At 38.3% G+C, this 20,831-nt stretch overlaps 1 pseudogene; it reads right to left on the bottom strand.

The window, feature by feature from the left end:
• Window positions 1–18,032: 18,032 nt before the first annotated feature.
• LOC137763758 (NEDD4-binding protein 2-like) overlaps window positions 18,033–20,831 on the bottom strand; it is a 29,120-nt pseudogene continuing 26,321 nt past the window's right edge.

Raw genomic sequence — 20,831 nt, forward strand, 5'->3', positions numbered from 1 at the left:
GAATAAATGAAGGTAAAATAAAATCTTTTAAAAAGTTCTTATTGATTCAATAGATACAAATTTGTTCAAAGCCATAATAGTAACAATGCATTATGTAATTATATAAAATAGACAAGTGAAATAAAACACAGCAATTTTATAAGAGGAGGCAGGGAGAGATTGGGAACATTCTGTTACAAGCTACCTGTACTACCAATGAAGTGGTATCATGTTATTTGAAAGTAGACTTAGATTAGTTGTAAATGTATATAGAAAACTCTAGAGCAACCAGCATAATTGCTATGCTAAGAAAGAAGAAAAATATAATTATATTTTGTGGCACATTAGAACCAGAGAAGATAGAAAAAGGGGAAAAAAGAAAGAAGTGTATGAATAGAAAAACTGTTACAAACATGGTAAATATTATTCCAACTATATCAAAAATCACACTAAATGCAATAGTTTTAAATATACCAATTAAAGGGCATATATTGTCAGAACGGATGAAAGAAACAAGACCCAACTGTATGTTGTCTACAACTTACTCACTTTAAATACAAAGACACAGACACATTAACAGTAAATGGGTGGAGGAAGATGACAGAGCAGGAAGCATCAGGAAACTGTCTTCCCAACTAGACAACAATTGCACTGGCAGAATCTGTCCAATATAACTATTTTGGACTCCAGGAGTCTATTAAAGGTTTGCAACTACCAGGGGAAGAGTTGAACAGTAAATTGGAGTTAACTTCAGATGATTTCAGCTTTCATCAGAGTAGCAGCTACCCATCTCCTACCCCTTGTCCCATGCAGGCAGCTGTATACATGTTTCACCAGATATCTGCACACAATTTACAGGAACAAGAGTGGAAGAAAAGAACACTGTTCTTCAAGTATAAGGAATCTGTGTTCTGATTGTTGCTTCTGATCACAGAAGTGCAGACAAAGAGGCAGGTGGCCACTGTTGTTGCACCTGCCCCCTGTGTTGCAATCCCCTCCCCTTCTGGCTGAAATAACTTTCAGGGGATTTAAAAAGCAGACACCCTTTCCCCTTCCCATTAATTTTTTTTCTTTTTTTCCTTTTGGGATCCAAGCATTAAAGACTAGAACATTAAAAAACAAACAAACAACAAAACAACAACAACAAAAACTTCATATATTTGGAAAATTAAAAGGTAGATGCACCTGCCCAGGGAAAGGTGCAGGCTTAGAAAAGATCTGACCAGACCTTAAGTCTACACCTCAGGCTGATCTTTAACACAGAGACAGACTTCAACAATTAAAAAAGATAAACAACAGCAATAATAAAACCCAGTGAACCCTGAGAAAGGGGGAGAATCTTATTTTCAGTGTTACCACATTATTAGATTCAAACGTCCATTTCTCAACCACAACAAATCATGAGGCATGCAAAGATACAGGAATTTATAGCCCATCCAAAGGGAAAAAAAATAAATCAATAAAAACTGTCCTTGAAAAAGACCTGATGGCAAATCTACTAGACAAAGAATGTAAAACAACTGTATGCAAGATGCTCAGAGTACTAAAGAAAGATGTGAAGAAAGCCAAGAAAATGATGTATGAACAAAATGGAAATATCAATAAAGAGACAGAAAACCTAAAAAGAAACAAAATTTCTGGAGCCACTAAGTACAATAAATGAAATGAAAAATACACTAGAGGAATTCAAAGGCAGATGTGAGCAAGCAGAAGAAAGAAACAGCAACTTAGAAGACAGGACTATGGGAATTGTCCAGTCTAAGGGACAGAAAGAAAAAAAATAATTGAAGAAAAGTGAACAGAGCCTAAGGGACCTGTGGGACATCATTAAGCAGATCAATATATGCATTATGGGAATCCCAGAAGGAGAAGAGGGACCTAAAGGGGCTGAGAGATTATTTGAAGAAATAATGACTGAAAACTTCCTAAATTTTATGAAAGACATGAATATAAACATCTAAGAAACAACAAACTTCATGTAATATGCAAAAGCAGTACTAAGAGGGAAGTTTATAGCAACACACAGGCCTACCTTGAGGAACAAGAAAAATCTCAAATAAACGGTCTAAGCTTACATCTAAAGGAACTAGAAAAAGAATAACAAATGAAGTCCAAATCAGTAGAAGGAAGGAAATTATAAAGATCAGAGAAGAAATAAATAAAATAGAGACTAAAAAGACAATAGAAAAGCTCAATAAAACTAACAGCTGGTTGTTTGAAAAGATAAACAAAATTGACAAACCTTTAGCTAGACTCACTAAGAAAAAAAGAGACAAGGCTCAGATAAATAAAATCATAAGTGAAAGAGGAGAAATAACAATGGACACCACAGAAATGCAAAGGATTATAAGAGAATAAATATTGATACTATGAAAACTATACACAAACAAATTGGACAACCTAGAAGAAGCAAATAAATTCTTAGAATCAAGGCAACCTTCTAAGACTTAATCCTTGAAAGAAGAATTGATAAGTTGGACTTTATTAAAATTAAACACTCCGCTCTTCAAAATATATTGTTCAGAGAATGAGAAGACAAACCACAGACTGGGAGAAAACATTTGGAAAACACGTATCTGATAAAGGACTTATATTCAAACTATACAATGAACTTTATAATGCAACAGTAAGAAATCAATCAACCAAATAAAACAAAATTGGATAAAAGATCTGAACATAAATTTCATCAAAGAAAATATAATGATGGCAATATGAAATATTTTCTGAAATGATTTTGTCAATTGGAAATTGCAAATCAAAACAACAATGAGATACTACTATACCTATATTAGAATAGCTGAGATTTATAAAAGTGACACTACCAGTTGCTGGAGAAGATGTGGAATCAGGAACTCACATCATTGCTGGTGAGAGTAAAAAATGGTACAGCCACTTTGGAAGGCAGTTTGACATTTTCTTACGAAGCTAAAAATAGTCTCACCATAAACCCAGCAATCACATCCCTCAGTAATAGCTGATTTGAAAATTTATGCTCACACAAAAGCCTACATGCAAGTGTTTTTAGCAGTTTTATTTATAAACACAGAAACCTGGAAGCAACTTAGATGTCCTTCAATAGGTGAATGGATAAAGAAACTGTAGAACATCCAGACAATGGAATATTATTTTGGCAATAAAAGAAATGAACCATCAAGCCAAGAAGGGCCACGGATTAATTTCAAATGCATATTGCTATGTGAAAGAAATCAATTTGAAAAGGTTAAATATTGTATGATTCTAATTGTATGGCATTCTCAAAAATGCACAATAAGAGTGAGTAAAAAGATCAGTAGTTGCCAGGGGCTAAGGATTGTGGGAAGGTTGACTAGGTGAAGCACAGGGGAATTTCAGAGTGGTGAAATTTTGGGTGTGCTTAAATCCCCACTACTTAAGTGTGAGCTGAACATAGTGACTCCATTACTAAAACTAAAGTATGGAAAGCAGGAAAAAAAAGAGTAACTTGATAGTGAAGAACCCTGACAAACACTACCCCAGCCAGGTGGTCAAAGTCAACATTGACAGTGATTAGTGATGTTGGTAGAAATTATCCTTGATGTGATGAGGTAAAAATGACACTTTACCTCTGTGGTCCTTGTCCCCAAAACCTATAACCCCACTCCAATCATGAGAAAAATTTCAGACAAATTCCATTTGAGATGTATCCTACAAAATACTTGACCTCTACCCTTAGATATGTCGAGATTTTCAAAAACAAAGAATCTGTCACAGCCAAGAGGAGCCTGGGAGACATGACAAGTAAATATAATGGGACCCTGGATGAGATCCTGGAGCAGAAAAAGACATTCTGTACAAACTAAGAAGATCTGAGTAAACTAAGGATTTTAGTTAATAATAATGATAGTAAAAAATCCTATTGGTTTATTCATTTTAACAAATGTTAAATGGTAAGATGGTAAAAATAGGGAAAGCTGAGTATGTGAGTATTATGGGAGCTCTCTGTATTAGCTTCTCAATTTTTCTGTAAATGTATTTCTGTAATGTAAAATTTTTAGAACAGAATTCTGTTCTAAAAGTTAAAATATTTTATTTAAAAAATGATGTTTCATGCTGCCTCTATCTCCTTTAACAGACATCCAAAGCCAAGTCATACATGAGAGCTTCTAATTGGTGAACCTAAGTCATGCTTGTAACCAAAGGAGCCTAGAAAAATGCAGTTTCCAGCTTTCCAGCCCCTGAAGTACAGGGAAACATACAAGAGGAACGTTGAAAATGATATTGACTGAGCCGTTCCACAGGAATGACCTACAGGTGGTTGTATTAACATTCATTAACCATCCCCTTATTGGTGGACCTCTGAACCTTATCCAGTTTTTCTCTTTTATCAACAGTGCATCTAAGTAAAAGTTTCTAGAAGGTAAATAGAAGGCAATTAGAGGTCACAGGCTATGCATAGTTATCATCCAGAAAACAACGATTTACATTTTCATCCAAACTATTGCCAACACTGGTTATTATTATTCATAATTTTGTGAGTCTGTTGGGTAAAAATATTCCATGTTATTGTTGTTTCACTTACTGTTTCTCTGATATCCAATGAAGTGACGGTTCTGATCACCTCTTATGTTGGTGAGGGAGAGATCCTTTGCCCTAAATACGATGAGACACATGACACCTGACACTGGGACGGCAAGATGTGCAGAAGTATATTACTCACCTATGTTCACAGTCTGGGGGAGGAGGACATGGCACACACACAGGTCCACACCGGAATTGCGCTTGGGAACAGAGTGAACAAACAGGATCTGTGGGAGGCAGGCCTTGCAGTATCAAGGAGTTGGGTTGCCTTCCATCCACACTGGAGGATGTGATTGGCTTGCTTGAATAACTTCATGGGCTGGCAGGGAAATCAAGCCCTTTAAGGTGAGGACCAGGTGGAATGCAGCTGGTCCTGCTGATAGGGGACTAGTAGGCAGTGGGGAGACTTTCCCACTAGGTGGGGGCATATCTGGAAGGCAGGAGAACTCATGCTTAGACCTTGGGGCCTGTGAGGCTCGAAGATGTCAAGATGGCACATTCAATTTTAGGCCTTACAGTATGGTCACCATCTTTTCAATGTTTATCAGTCAATTATATCTCCTTTTCCTCAAAATTGCCTATTTATGTTTTCCAACCAATTTTATTTGTATTGTTTTCAGGATTTTTAAAAAATTTCTGCTTACCAATTCTATTTTTTTGATACTCACATTACCAGTATTTTTGCCCCATCTGCTGTTTTTTTCATTAAGAATGCCCTTAAAATTTTTTCTGCTCTCCCTTTTCCTTTCTTTTTTTTTAAAAAAAATTACTGAAATATAGTTAATTTACAATGTTGTGTTAGTTTCAGGTGTAAAACACAGTGATTCAGTTATATGTATATATATATAAATAATATATATATGTGTGTGTGTATGTATATATATATATATTCTGTTTTACATTCCTTTCCATTATAGGTTATTATAAGATATTGAGTATAGTTCCCTGTGCTATATAGTAGGCTCTTGTTGGTTATCTATTTTATATACATTAGTTTGTATCTGTTAATCCCAAACTCCTAATTTATCCCTCCCCCCTTTAGTAACCATAAGTTTGTTTTCTATGTCTGTGAGTCTATCTCTTTCTGTAAATAAGTTTATATCATTTTTTCAGATTCCATATATAAATGAAATCATATGGTATTTATCTTTCTCTGTCTGACTTACTTCACTTCGTATGATAATCTCTAGGTCCATCTATGTTGCTGCAAATGGCATTATTTCATTCTTTTTATGGCTGAGTAATATTCCATTGTATATATGTACCACATCTTCTTTATCCATTCATCTGTCAGTGGATATTTAGGTTGTTTCTATGTCTTGGGAATTGTAAATAATGCCCTTTAAAAAATTTAAATCTGACATTGTCACTGTGCTGGCTAGAACACTTCAATGACTTTTTAAGCAAATTCCAGAATTTGTGCTGTAGTAGTGTATCCTGCGTGAGCTCCCTTATTATCTGTTGCTCATGCTCTTTCTGTCTTTACTTCTTCCCATGCTCCAACCAGCTTCCCTGCTCTTCGCAGATTGGATTCTTACACCTTGGGGCCCCCTGCTGGAGATTCTCTTCTCTTCCTGCATTGACATGAAAGACTCATGGACACACAGTGAAGGAGAAACAGTAGCAGTTGCAGTAGAGCTAAGATGGTCCTAAACCCAAGTGTTGTGGGACTTTATCATGTTTCTTTTCTTCTCCGCTGAATTCTGAAATAGCCATTTAATTTATTAATTTTAAACTGGAAACACATGCATGGTACAAAATTCAAAAGAATAGAGAATCTGTAGTGAAAAAAAAGTCATCCTTCCTCCCTGTGTTCCAGGCATTTCTTTTTCCAAGGGGCAACCTCTGTGATTGGTTTCTTGGTTCTTCAGGCCTACATCGTGCTCACACAAGATACATTGTCTTCCACCTCATCACTTTGCGGTTTTCACTTGTTTCATTCTTTTGTGGTGTATGTAGAGCTTTCTCCTTCTTTTCTTTTGCTGTATAATATTAAATTTCATGGATCCTTTGCAATTCAAGTCAACAGCTCTCTAATGATGGATATTTATGCATTTCCAACATATTGCTATTACAAACAATGTTGCTATAAGTAATTTTGTTCACACCTCATGTAGTCCGGTGTGAGTTTGTGAAAAGTAGATGTGTACTTTTATGTGAGAGTATGTGAACTTTTAATTTCTGGTAAGACAGGACCTTACTGTTTCTTATAGTGGTTGCACCAAAGAGCACTTCCACCAGCAATGTACGAACTATATCTTCTCCTATCACGTATCAAATCTGATAAGTAAGAACTATACTATTGGTTTTAGTCTGCATCTTTAAATGAAGAAAGGGGCACGACAGTTGTTCTTGTGTTCTTTTCTTATGCACTGAAATGTTTTCTTATCTTTTGCAGGTTTTTATTGGGGGTTTGGTCTTTTTTCTCATTGATTTATAGATACTCTTTACATAGTATGGGAATATATAATCACTCTTTTACAATCACATAAGTTGCAAATATTTCATTTCTGTTTTTCATTTCTCTTTTGACTTTATTTTTTCAAGCAGAATTTATCATAGTCATATAGTTAATTTCTCAATACTTTTATGGTTTTGGGTTTTGTGTAATAGTTTAAAATGAAGCCTTGCCCATTCCACTTGCGAATAAAAATGTCGTTGCTTTTCTAATATTTTTATGTTTTTCTCTTAGAATTTGAGACTTAGATTGTTTAGGATTTATTTTGTGTGCCATATCAGGTAGTGCTCCAACACTCTTTTCAGATGGACACAAATTGTCAACATCATACTTTGAATAACCTAAAATGTTGCCACAATAACTAACTGTCAAAAGTTCAGAAATAATGGAAATAAAACCAATGAATCACTGAAGCAGTAATTAGTAAAAGTTTATTGTGTACACACCAAAAAAAGACAGTTCACAAACAAGGAGTCCTCAAACCAAAACATGGAATGAAGCTCAGGGGAAGATTGTTATAAAGCAGCTTATATAGTGAGAAAGCGGTGACTGTTTATTTTTCACAGTAGTTGGTTACAATATTAGAATTTTCTTAAATGATAGGGAATTGGTTAGTGGTTATATCGTATCAATTTTGGGAAAGAGGTTAAATTTTGCTTATGTTTTCCAGAAGCATAAAGAAGAAATGACCCAGGTCAAGTTAGCTTTACAAAACAAGCTAACTTAAGCAGATAAAACTGGTCATCTGCTCAGGGAATTTTTACAGTTGGTCTCCATTTTTTTTAATTTTTAACATGACTGTTATTTTTATTTTTAACAATGCCTTTATATATATATATTGTGTGTATATATATAAAATATATATACTATACTATATAGAATATATAGTATTCTACTTATGGACTTTTCATTCTGTTTTGTTGATTTCTTGATTTTGTACCAGTACCACAATCTTGTATTCAGTGTACATTTATAGTATAATTTAATATCTGAATGGGCTTCCCACCCTCATTATTCTTCACATGCAGAGTTTTCCTAACTACTTTCCTTTTGTGTTTTTCTCTTTAGAATCTAGAATCAACTTATCTGGTTCCAAAGGGGGAAGAAAGAAAAAGATAAATCCTATTAGCACTTTTATTGGATCTCAAATACAGGTAAATGCAATTGACATCTAATTACTCTCATTCAATCCAAGAGTATTGTATGGTTTTCCATTTGTTTAAGACCTTTTAATAAAAGTCTCTCAATAATATTTTATAGTTTTCCTAAAAGTCTTACAGATTTCTTACTTAAATCCAGGGTAATTCTTTTTTTTTCATTCTTGTTGCTATCACTTCTGATTGTTGCGTGCAAGTTGATGGCTTTTATATATTATTATTTTTTATGCAGTCCCTTTACTGAATTCTTTCACTTGTCTTATATCAGTTGATTCTCCTGGTTTATCCATGTATACAATCATATTAACTACAATCAAATATAACTTTACCTCTTTGCTTCCAGTTTCCATATGTCTTACTTCTTCCTAAAATTTTCAGCCAGTACCACTATAGCAATGCTCAATGGTAATAATGATGCTAGTCTGGTCCCTGCCTTTAATGGCAATGTTTCTCGTTTTCTTCCATCAAGCATAAGAATGGATTTGGGGTCAAGATATATATATTCTGTCAGTCACAATTTTAATAAGTCTATTATTCAAATCAAGAATGGATATTGAAGGTTATTAAAATATCTTTTCTTCATTTGTAAAAGTGATTCTACTTTTTCCATTTTTTACTTAATATAATGCATCATGTGAATATATAATGAACTAGATAAACAGGTTTTGCAATATTAAACCACCCTGGTATTACTGAGAAAATGCTACACTGCTGCCTTCTGTGTCTAATATTTTATTTATAACATTTACATTAATATTCATAATAAAGATTGATCTGTATCTTTTTGTGCCATCTTGGTTGGGATTATTATAAATTTTGTTTGTTTCATTAAAAGAATTTGGAAAATGTCCTTCTTTTACTAAGCTGTGAAGCTTAAATATAGCATTTATGCAGTCCTTAAAGATTTGGTAAACTTTTTTATGTGAGAGTGTCTTAGCCTGGTGTTTAACTTGCTTACTGACAATTTGTTTTTCTGAATTTTCTAGAAAAATCATTCTGTTTGAATTTTTAGTTTCCCCTTGGATCATTTCTGGTATTTTTTTCCAAGAATTTCCTGGAAATCATCCAGTTCATCCAGGTTCTTCCATATATTTTCATAAAACTGAGCAAATTAGTCTTGTTTATTAATGTTCTCTTTTTTGGTGTTTAAAAACTTTCTTCCCCCTTGATTATGTTAGCTAATGGTTTTAAATTTTATTTAAAACATCTGATTCTAGAATTATTGGTTATACAGTTTTTATACTTCTAGGTCATTAAAAAAATTTTATCCTGACTAATGTCTTTCTGCTCCAGTTTATTTTGTTGAGTTTCATGAATTTTACCCTGAGCATAGTTTTAGCTGTATCCCATAGGACCTGATATGTGTTTCCATGATCATTTCTTTATATTATGTAACATTGGATTTAATTTGCTTTTTTTTTTGGCTGCACCACTTGGCTTGCAGGATCTTAGTTCCCCAACCAGAGATCCAACCTGTGCTCCCTAGAGTGGAAACATGGAGTCCTAACCACTGGACTGCAAGGGAATTCCCAGGTTTAATTTACTTTTTAACCCAAGAGTTTTTGATTTCTATCTTTTTTAAAAATAAGTTTATTTATTTTATTTATTTATTTTTGGCTGCGTTGGGTCTTTTTTGCTGCGCACAGGCTTTCTCTAGTTGCGGTGAGCAGGGATGACACTTCCCTGCAGTGTGTGGGCTTCTCATCGCAGAGGATTCTCTTGCTGCAGAGCATGGGCTCTAGGTACACGGGCTTCAGTAGTTGTGGCACGTGGGCTCAGTAGTTGTGACTTGTGGGCTCTAAAGCACAGGCTCAGTAGTTGTAGTGCACAGGCTTAGTTGCTCCACAGCATGTGGGATCTTCCCAGACCAGGGCTCGAACCCATGTCCCTTGCATTGGCAGGTGGATTCTTAACCACTGCGCCACCAGGGAAACCCCGATTTCTATCTTTTTGATTTTTGCTTTTGATATTTTTGCTGTAAGACTTTAGTTTTACAGGAATGGGATTAGAAAATATTCCTTTTATTTTATTCTCAGGAACTTTTTGAGTTTTTACTCTGTGGCTTAATATGTGGTTATGTTTTGTGTATGTTTCTTGGTCACTTGAAATAATGATGGCGTATTATCTATAAGTGTGGAGTATGATGTATATATATATATAGTGAATTATATACATATATAGTGAATTATACATGTATATGTATCAAGTGAATTATACACACACATATATATACATATTTATATGTATATATCCATATCCATATACACACATATACGTTTAAGTCACTGATGTATACATGTGTATATAAATACATTTATACACACCCCCCCCTAAACTCCACATTGATCAATAATAAAAATGATTCACCTGGTCAATTATGTGGTTTAAACGTTTCTAGGCTCCTTGGTGGCAACACTTCCCTCTCAAGGACCAAGTGCATTCAAGTCTCCCACCACCCTTTCTTGTATTTTCTGTAGTTTTCATTTTTTAATTGTTGATTTATTTCATTAGGTGCAAGTTTTCATGACTGGTACACTTCACTGAGAATTATATCCTTTCCTATTTTAAGGAGCCCTCCTTTGGATCCGATGAAATTGAACTTGTTTTCTCTTAGATCAGAGCCACGGCAGCCAGGGCATTGGATGTGAAGCATGTCATGAAAGTGTCAGAGTGAAAACACTGGGATCCCCTGGGGAAGGCCATCCCGCGTGTTCTGTGGTCAGTGAGGGCAAGCGCGAGGTCAAAGGGGACTCTGCAGATGACCACTGAACTGTGGGATTTAAAGGGCAAGGAAATTTAGAGATGAGTTGTTGTCACTGCAGCCGCTGAAGGCATGAGAATCAGAATTCATGAGGGAGGTTTCACAGAGAAAACTACACAAGAATATATTTGAATAAAGCAAAGGATATTATATATCTGGCAGGGAGAGCAGGGAGGATGATTGCAGTCAGCTTAACCCAAGGAAAGGTACAAAGTGATGGCGATGGGCCAGCATTTTCTTGCCTTGCCAAGGCCGGCAGTGTGAACGGTTAGGCCGAGGGTAGGGGTTAAAAGCAGCGGGGTGAGAGTTGTGTCACCCTTGCACGCTTGCCTCTCTGCCACCTTTTTTATAAACATATATTTTTAAATTCTCTAGTTCTTCTTAATACTTAAAAGATTTCTCCCAGATCTATCTGTCAATACCTAATTGTAGCATCTGCCTTTTTCCCCCTTCATATAGATTTTTCATTTCTGCAGTGTGATTCCTCTTTTCCATTTTCTCCTGGACCCTGGTTTTTCTCACATCCTTCCCCTTTGTCATATAGCCTCTTCTTTGAAAATCCTAACTCTCACGTGAGCTCTTGTTCCAGGGGTGGAATGCTGTCTGCTATACATATCTTTTGGCAGCAGTGAAGAATGATTGGTCACAATTCCTGTTCCCTTGAATAGTTCCTCTTGTGACATATGCCCTTGATATGCCCTTGACTTGTCTTCTTGTCTTTCCTCCCTCCACTTGACTGCTTGATGGCAGTGGTTTTTGTTTTTTATTAATTTTGTTGGACTATAGTTGATTTACAACCTTGTGTTAGTTTCAGGTGTACAGCAAAGTGATTCAGTTATACACATACATGTATTCATTCTTTTTCAGATTCTTTTCTTATATATAGGTTATCACAGAATATTGAGTAGAGTTCCCTGCGGTATACAGTAGGTCCATGTTGGTTATATATCTTATATATTGCTACATTTATATACTGTGTGTGTGTATGTTAATCCCATACTCCTGATTTATCCCTCCCCCAACCACATTTCCCTGTGGTAAACATAAGTTTGTAAGTTTGTTTTTGTTTTGTAAATAATTTGTATCTTTTTGCAGTGTTTACACTTAAGGCCAGGCTCTTTATTTCTGTATGACTCATTTTTGAAGGGGCCAGTGAGTAGCCCCATTCAGTTAGTGGGAGGGTGAGGTGGAAGTGGGAAAGTGGCAGGAAGTGGGTAAGGGACCCTGTCTCCCCCTTCCACATACATTTTTCCTTTGAGGTCCTCCAATAAAATCTGCTTTTTTTTTGCCCTGAGGATCTTCCTCCCTGCAGGCATATCCTCTCAAGCCCTTTACAGGATGTCCACTTGATGCTGGCAATAGCTGTCACCACCCTTTGTGTCCTGTACACCTCTGACACTCTTCCAGTAGTGAAAACAGCTGGGGCAGGAACATGCAGATGGACCATAGACCGTGGACCCTCCCTTTTAGGAGCACCTCTGGGCTGGCCTGAGGTTCAGGTGGCAGAGATTAACTTTTTATGTGATCTGTAACTCCTGTCAAGATGTCACAGCTTTTCTTTTGAGGTTGTGGCCATTATCTTGTTTTATATGATGGATAGATCATTTTCCCTATTTAAGATGGATATATCTTTTTCTCTATTTTTCTTTTGTTGTTGTTGTTTGTATATTTTTGGGTGGGCTTTGAGGGAGAGTGAGAGCAAGGAAAGTCATCTTTAAACAGAAGTCAATTTATGCTTTTTAATGAGTAAATTCTTATCCTCATCCTTGAATTTTCCTTCCATGAAATGGAGGGGGGATAAGATTGTAAGAAATCAGAAACACTCACCTAGCTTTACCCACTTTTAAAAGAGAATTTAAAGCTTATTTTTTAGGACATTACCTGTTTTGGGAAGAACTTAGGACATGTCAAGGACCTTTAGCTCAACATTCATGATCTATTAGAAATCTGAGTGACTTTTCAGATAGGTTTTACCCCGTGTTCCTCTGGGGCTACCTCACTGGGCAGGGAGATGATAAGGATAGAAGGAAATTGCCAGATTGGGAGAGAAACAGGAATCAGAGCTCAGGAAAGGAGCTTAGGTATAAGCAGAGACAAGAAGATGATCACATTCAGGGTTTTCCACTGGCAAAGTTACAAATTGCATTCATGATCTGCAAGCTTCCTTTACTTTATCTACTTAAACACAACAATGGGGATAGGGAATATTTTGTCATGATGATGATTATCAAAATAATGACTATTACTATTCAAACTTGCAGAGAGCTGGCTTTCATCAAGCTCTGGCTCCATAGTTCAATTACAAGAGATGATCCACCAGCCCCAGCACCTCATGGATGATAAAGCCCACGGATGATTTGTTGTTGCTCATTTGGAGCAACTCTCTGCCACATTTAAATAAAAGCCCAATTATAGTTCCATAGCTACAAATGCTATTATCTCTTTGTCTGGCTATAAAAGTTAAAAAGTTTCCTATTGCTTTGCTTTGTAAAGTTTAGAAATAAAATGCTTCAGATGCATAAAGTGAGATTCACTCTACTTTGCTCTTTTTTTGGGGGGGGTGGGGAGAGATGCAGAGTCTCAATTACTTTACCCTTTACTGCTTTCTATTTTAGAATATGGCCTGCTTTGCATTATTTTTCCTACTTTTTGGACATAAGTATAAAAAAGACATAACCAAATGGCATTGAAGGAAATTGCATCAAATCAGCTGAAGAGAACTGGAGTATATTTTTATGAGCTACATGTTTTTGGAGGAGATACACAAGGCTGACAGCCTAAAACAGTTTCTAATAGTGTGTGCTCACCCAGTTCTGTGAGCTCTCAAGGTCTTCTGCAACAAGGATGGGCCTGGGAACTTGAAGGCCAGACTCTCAACTATTAATCACCAACTAACCTCTGTGTGCTATCAGTCTCATTGACATGAACCTGAGTTTGGTTTTATTTCCCCCTGCAGAGCTAGATTTTTAAGAATTCAGTTATTCTAGGGGTGGAAAGCCAAAATAATTGTCTACAAAACTTGAGAATTTTTTTTCATATTTTGAGACTCATTCTAAAAGTGAGATAGAGTTTATGTTTTTTCCTCACTGCATTTGGTGAAGTCAGCTCATTTTACAGAATAAAAACCTGAAGCCTAAAACCAATGCCAGGTGCCCAGGTGCAGGTCTGGGCACTGCACCATGGTGGCACCTCCCATGGGCATCTGGAAGAATGGACTTGAACCTCACTGTGGAGAATGAGTCCACTTTCAGCGGACGTGTGCATCCAAAAACCAACAGGGCTTTGTCAGGGTTAAATGAGAGGCAAAAACACAATGCTTTTCACATGCATTGTTTCCTGACTCTCATGAAGGAACAGGCACAATCGCAGGGGTGGGAAGTTCAGAAACAAAGACTTTGACCCACCGTCCAGGGGCTCCCCTTCCAGAGATGGGCAGTGGGAGTCAAAAGCAACAAGCGAACTTCCAAGACAAAGATAAGGGGTGGAACTTCCAGGAATCCTTCCTGGGGGCTTATGGCTGAGGAGAGATTTGAGGCTGAGTTGACAGTGGTAGGTGGGTGAGAGGGCAGGAGCCAGGTACAGGCTCACCAAGCTCCGTGCACTGAGGCTGGAGGGCCAGTTGCTGACTAGATGTCCTATGTGAGTCTGTGTCAGGGTGATAGCTGGTAAGGCCCGAGGCCGGACAAGTGGGCAAGGCACATTCATCAGCCTGCATTTCTGGGTTTTGATGGTGTCTCACAGGGAATGGAGAGATGGGGAGGAATTTTAGTGGTGAGATCATGTAATTTGATTTACATTTTATCATCATTGACTGCAAGTAGCAGAAAGATTGAAATATTTTAAGATGGAAAGCAGAAGACCTGGGAGGAATAGGCCAGACAAAAGTCTATGAGGTCATAGCAGAGAGGCTGGGAGAGAGAGAGATCGTTGATAGGGAGCCTTTCTCTAGGTGTGCTGAGGTCACTGCTCTGCCCCCATCCTTGGTCAGGAACAGTGAGCCTCTAAGGACCAGCCATCTCCTTGACCTAGGTGCCCTCTCATTCTGCAATCAGGGCTGAGCCCGGGAATGCTCCTTTGCCATTTCCATCATCTTCCCTATCACCCCCTGCCTTGCTTAGGCTCACCTGTGCAGAGACTGGTGAAAAGATAAACTTACCCTTAGTGAGAAGTCCTAGAGTCCACACCTAAAGCCTCTCTTCAGGGGTATGCACCCTGGCACCAACCTCACACCTACCTTTGGGTCCTGGAGACCTTCCTTTAGGTGAAATGGGAATTTATTACCCAAATATTTACCGAAAACACACTCATGCACGTAAACTCTGCTTGCGTCTCAAGGCTGTTCTTCTCTATAAAAATTCAGTTTCCTCTAGATCTTTCTGAGTGATTGATCAAAAGATCATTTTATAATACTGTGGGGAAATCTGAGTTCAAGATTATTTTAAGTGTATGGGTTGACATCAATGCTCTTTCTTTTTTTTCTTTTTTAAAATTATTTTTAATTGTGGTAGAATACACATAACATAAAATTTACCATCGTAACCATCTGTTAGTGTCCTGAAAAGTTCTGCAGCGTTAAGTACATTCGCATTTTTGATCCCATTCCTACCATCCATCTCTAAAACTCTGTCATCCTTGTACATTGAAACTCTGTCCTCATTAAACAGTAATCCCCCCACCCCTTACCCCAGGGGACCACCATTCTACTTTCTGTCACAATGAATTGAGCTATTCAAGAACTCATATAAGTGGAGTCATACAGTATTTGTCCTTTGGTGAATGGCTTATTTCACTTAACATGATGTCCTCAAGGTTTATCCATGTTGTAGTTTGTGTCAGAATGTCCTCCCTTTTAAAGACTGATTAATATTGTATGGAGAGACCACACTTCCATGCTTGGCTTATCCATTCATCCATGGATGGACACTTGGATTGCTTCCTTCTTTTGGCTGTTGTGAACAGTACTGGTGTGAAGGAGGACTACCCTTCCTTTTCAAATGTGGGTGTTGGTCCTCATCCTGGAGACTCATGAAATCCCTCTTCCTTATGTTTTTCTGGCACCTGTCCCTTTCTCTGTCCTTACCAGGAGTGGTATTTTGTCTCTGCTAAATGAGAAAGCATATTGGATATATTTCATTTAATGAAATGATAAACACAAACCTTGAGCAAAACACTTAATTTATTTACAATATAGTCTTCTCATCTATAAAACAGAAATGCCATCACCTACTTCCTAGGCTTATGGGAGGATAAAAGGAGACAATGTCTGTGGAGAGCTTACCACACAGCCTGTTACATAGTGAGTGCCCAGCACATGGAGGCTGGTACTTCCTTCCTTGCAGTTAGAAGCAGAGGGCAAGGCAGAACTCGTACATGTGGGGCAGGGGGAGAGGCCAGGGACACATGTCCACAGTTGGAGATACTGTAAGGGCCGGTGCATGCTTATAGATCCTCACACAGAAAGACTAGCCTTTATCACTGGGTACTGGGGGTCCTTGATGAATTGCAAAATGTATAGGGGGTATGTATTGCAAGAGAGAAATCCCAAGCTTGGCAAAAAAGTCCATGATTCCTCAGCTTCCTTAGCCCTGGTACCCTTCCTGGGATGGTTATGGGTAGCTCAGCCCCCAGAAGGGAATCCACTCTGTTATGGGTTGAATTTATATGTACCCCCACTCCAGATTCTTGTGTTAAAGTCTTAACTACCTGTACCTCAGAATGTGACCTTATTTGGAGATGGGAGTGGAAAATGAGAACATTAGGAAAGACCTAATAAAAATGGCTGTTGTCCTTAGAAAAAGGGACAGTTTGGACACAGAAATACATACAAAGAGGGAAAGCAATGTGTGGAGATGCAGAGAGAAGATGGTCATCTACCTTCTACCAGGCAAGAGAATCACAGCCCTCAGAAAGAAACCAAACCTGCTGCACCTTGATCTCAGACTTCCAGCCTCCAGAACTGTGAGACAATAAATTTTTGTTGGTTAAGCCACCCAGTCTGTGGTACAACAGTCCTAGAAAACCAGTACATACCCCCAAATCTTTTCAGGAACAACAAAGGAAAACTCTGCTGAAAGAAACAGTCAGCAGAACTAAGGAGGCAAATTGACTGATATTAAGGACAGCTTAACACTTGTTTGACATATGAGTAAATATGCAATTTTGGGGGAGGGGCAAAAGGATTTTATTAAACTAAGTATGTGATTTGCAAATGGTTTTATAAGAAATTTTAAAGGCAGAGTTATAAAAAGTTCTTAATAAAACTGTACAGAGCTGACAGCAAAATTATTTTGTCTTTAGTGTACAAATAAAAACATTTTGTTTCTCATATACTGGCTGAAAGTTTTGTAATATATTCTCCACAAGATACCTGCAATATTGCATTTTAATGAGTAGCCTCACAGTTAATTCAATCATTATTAAAAACAGGTTCACCATTTGAACCAGAAGAATCACTCAGTTTAAAAAGAAAGATAACAAAATTTGTCATATATAACGTGAAGTCATAAAGGGCTCTTCTGGATGCAGATGCATTCTAGCCCTGTTTCTTTATTAAATTCTTTATGCTTTTAAGTCAAGGATGTTTCTTTACTTTAGCAGGACTTTCCAGCAGCCTGGTCTAATTTCAGAGAGCCTGAAGCTGTGGTTGTAGGTATTTAACAGCGGCTGGCTTCCTGCCATCAACTATGCCCTGGCTGTTTTCCTTGGTCCATAATCACAGAGAGGCAAGACATACGAACATTCTCTTAAATTCTTCAGTTTGTGCTGTAATTCTGTCATCCAGTGTTCTCTAGCTTTGTCGCCATGCAGCCCATGGAGGTCTGGAACATTCTGTGTCAGCAGGGAGGAACGTTTTCTGAAAAATCTCTGCATTGGCAATGCAGCTGGCTTCATTCGTCTGCTCATGAACACTTCCCTGGGGGGCATAAAACATGGCAGCACTCCCACCCCCCATTTGATGGGCTTCTTTGCCTTGTTGAAACCTTGCATCCTCTTCTGCTTGCAGCCATCCTACTCAGGGGAATGGACTACTTTGTTTATCTCCAGTCTTTCCTTTGTTTCTCTTTAGATTTCTACGCAGTAGAAGTGATGTTCACTTTTTGGTGAAGAACTCTTGTGCAACAACAGTTTTTTGGGGTCTCCTTTAAGAGCACAGTTTAAATGTGTGTCCCAAGAGATGGCTGTGGTCCTTGAAAATCTCCACCAGAGAATTTTGGGAATATCTTGGAGAGCTGATGCTTCTTTAATTCAGTGACACAATCTTTTACAAACATTATGTGGCTCCCTTTTCAAATCATGTTTTTCCTGTGAGGCAATTACTTCTGACATTATTTCTCTGAGTGATACTTTTTAAGTTTGAGTATTCCCTACAGATGGCCAACAGGCACATGAAAAATGCTCAACATCACTAATTATTAGAGAAATGCAAATCCAAACTACAATAAAATATCACCTCACTCTGGTCAGAATGGCCATCATCAAAGTCTACAGATAATAAATGCTGGAGAGGGTGTGGTGAAAAGGGAGCCTTCCTACACTGTTGGTGGGAATGTAAATTGGTGCAGCCTCTATGGAAAACAGTATGGAGGTTCCTTAAAAAACTAGAGTTACCATATGATCCAGCAATCCCGCTCCTGGGCATATATCCAGACAAAACTCTAATTTAAAAAGATACATGCATCACTATGTTTATAGCAGAACTATTTACAATTGTCAAGACATGGAAACAACCTAAAAGTCCATTGATGGATGAATGAATAAAGAAGATGTGGCACACATATACAATGGAATATTACTCAGCCATAAAAATGAATGAAATAATGCCATTTTCAGCAACATGGATGGACCTAGTGATTATCATACTATGTGAAGTAAGCCAGATAGAGAAAGACAAATATAATATGATATCACTTATATGTGAAATCTTTAAAAAAAAGATACAAATGAACTTATTTATAAAACAGACATAGAGCACAGATATAGAAAACAAACATGGTTAGCAAAGGGGAAATGGGGGGGAAGGCTATATTAGGAGTTTGGGATTAACATACATACACTGCTATATATAAAATAGATAACCAACAAGGACCTACTGTACAGCACAGGGAACTCTACTCAGTATTTTGTAATAGCCTATAAGGGAAAAGAATCTGAAAAAGAATATATATATATATATATATTTAGCACAGTGATTCAGTTTTATATATATGTGTGGTATATATGTGTGTGTATATATACATAAAAAACTGAATCACTATGCTGTACACTGGAAACTAACACAACATTGTAAATCAACTATACTTCAAAAAAAAGTTTGAGTATTCCAAAGAGCCAATAAGAGTAGCACATCAGGGGCTGCTAAATTCTTCAATAATAATTGGTTGTCTGTTCCCTGAGATGATGTTTGTTCAGGACTATCAGGATAAATATCCCCAACAAGGGGAGGGTCTCAAATTAGCATTTTATAGGACACTTCCTGTCCTTGATGCTTTTAGACACAAATCATGGGCAGGAAATTGGCAAAGAAGGGATGCATTGGTAAATGCATTTATATTACTTTTGTCCAGAAATGATTTTGTCTTGTATAATTGTAGTGAAATTATTTGTAGTTAATCTAAATAAATAAAGCTATATAAAAAAAATTATAAAGTATGGCTGCATCCATATAATTTCTCCACATACAGAGCTCTTCTGCTGCATCTTTTAAAAACTGATTTTAAAACTTAATTGGCGAAGATGGCAGAAGAGTAAGACGTGGAGATCACGTTCCTCACCACAAATACATCAGAAATACATCTACATGTGGAACAACTCCTACAGAACACCTACTGAACTCTGGCAGAAGACCTCAGGCCTCCCAAAAGGCAATAAACTCCCCACGTACCTGGGTAGGGCAAAAAAAAAAAAAAAAGAAAAAAAGAAAAAACAGAGTCAAAAGAATAGGGATGGGACCTGCACCTCTGGGAGGGAGCTGTGAAGGAGGAAAGGTTTCCACACACTAGGAAGCCCCTTCGCGGGCAGAGACTGCAGGTGGCAGAGGGGGAAGCCTCGGAGCCATGGAGGAGAGCGCAGCCACAGGGGTGCAGAGGGCAAAGCGGAGAGATTCCCGCACAGAGTATCGGTGCCCAGGAGGCTTGTCTGCTCACCCGCTGGGGCGGGCGGGGGCTGGGAGCTGAGGCTCGGGCTTCGGAGGTCAGACCCCAGGGAGAGGACTGGGGTTGGCTGCGTGAACACAGCCTGAAGGGGGCTAGTGCCCCACAGCTAGCCGGGAGGGAGTCCGGGAAAAAGTCTGGAGCTGCCGAAGAGGCAAGAAACTTTTTCTTACCTCTTTGTTTCCTGGTGCGCGAGGAGAGGGAATTAAGAGCACTGCTTAAAGGAGGTCCAGAGATGGGCGTGAGCTGTGGCTGTCAACACAGACCCCAGAGTTGGGCATGGGACACTAAGGCTGCTGCTGCCGCTACCAACAAGCCTGTGTGCAAGCACAGGTCACTATCCACACGGCCCCTCCCGGGAGCCTGTGCATCCCGCCACTGCCAGGGTGCCCTGATCCAGGGACAACTTCCCCGGGAGAAAGCACTGCGCGGCTCAGGCTGGTGCAACGTCATGCCGGCCTCTGCCGCCGCAGGCTCGCCCCGCACCCATTGCCCCTCCTCCCCCAGGCCTGAGTGAGCCAGAGCCCCCAAATCAGCTCCTTCTTTAACCCCGTCCTGTGGGGGCAGGGAACAGACACCCTCAGGTGACCTACACGCAGAGGCGGGTCCAAATCCAAAGCTGAACCCCAGGAGCTGTGCGAACAAAAAAGAGAAAGGGAAATTTCTCCCAGCAGCCTCAGGAGCAATGGATTAAATCTCCACAATCAACTTGATGTACATGCATCTGTGGAATACCTGAATAGACAACTAATCATCCCAAATTGAGGAGTTGGACTTAGGGAGCAACGATA

The sequence above is a fragment of the Eschrichtius robustus genome, chromosome 1, assembly GCF_028021215.1.
Source record: "Eschrichtius robustus isolate mEscRob2 chromosome 1, mEscRob2.pri, whole genome shotgun sequence".
NCBI classification, from domain to species: Eukaryota; Metazoa; Chordata; class Mammalia; order Artiodactyla; family Eschrichtiidae; genus Eschrichtius; species Eschrichtius robustus.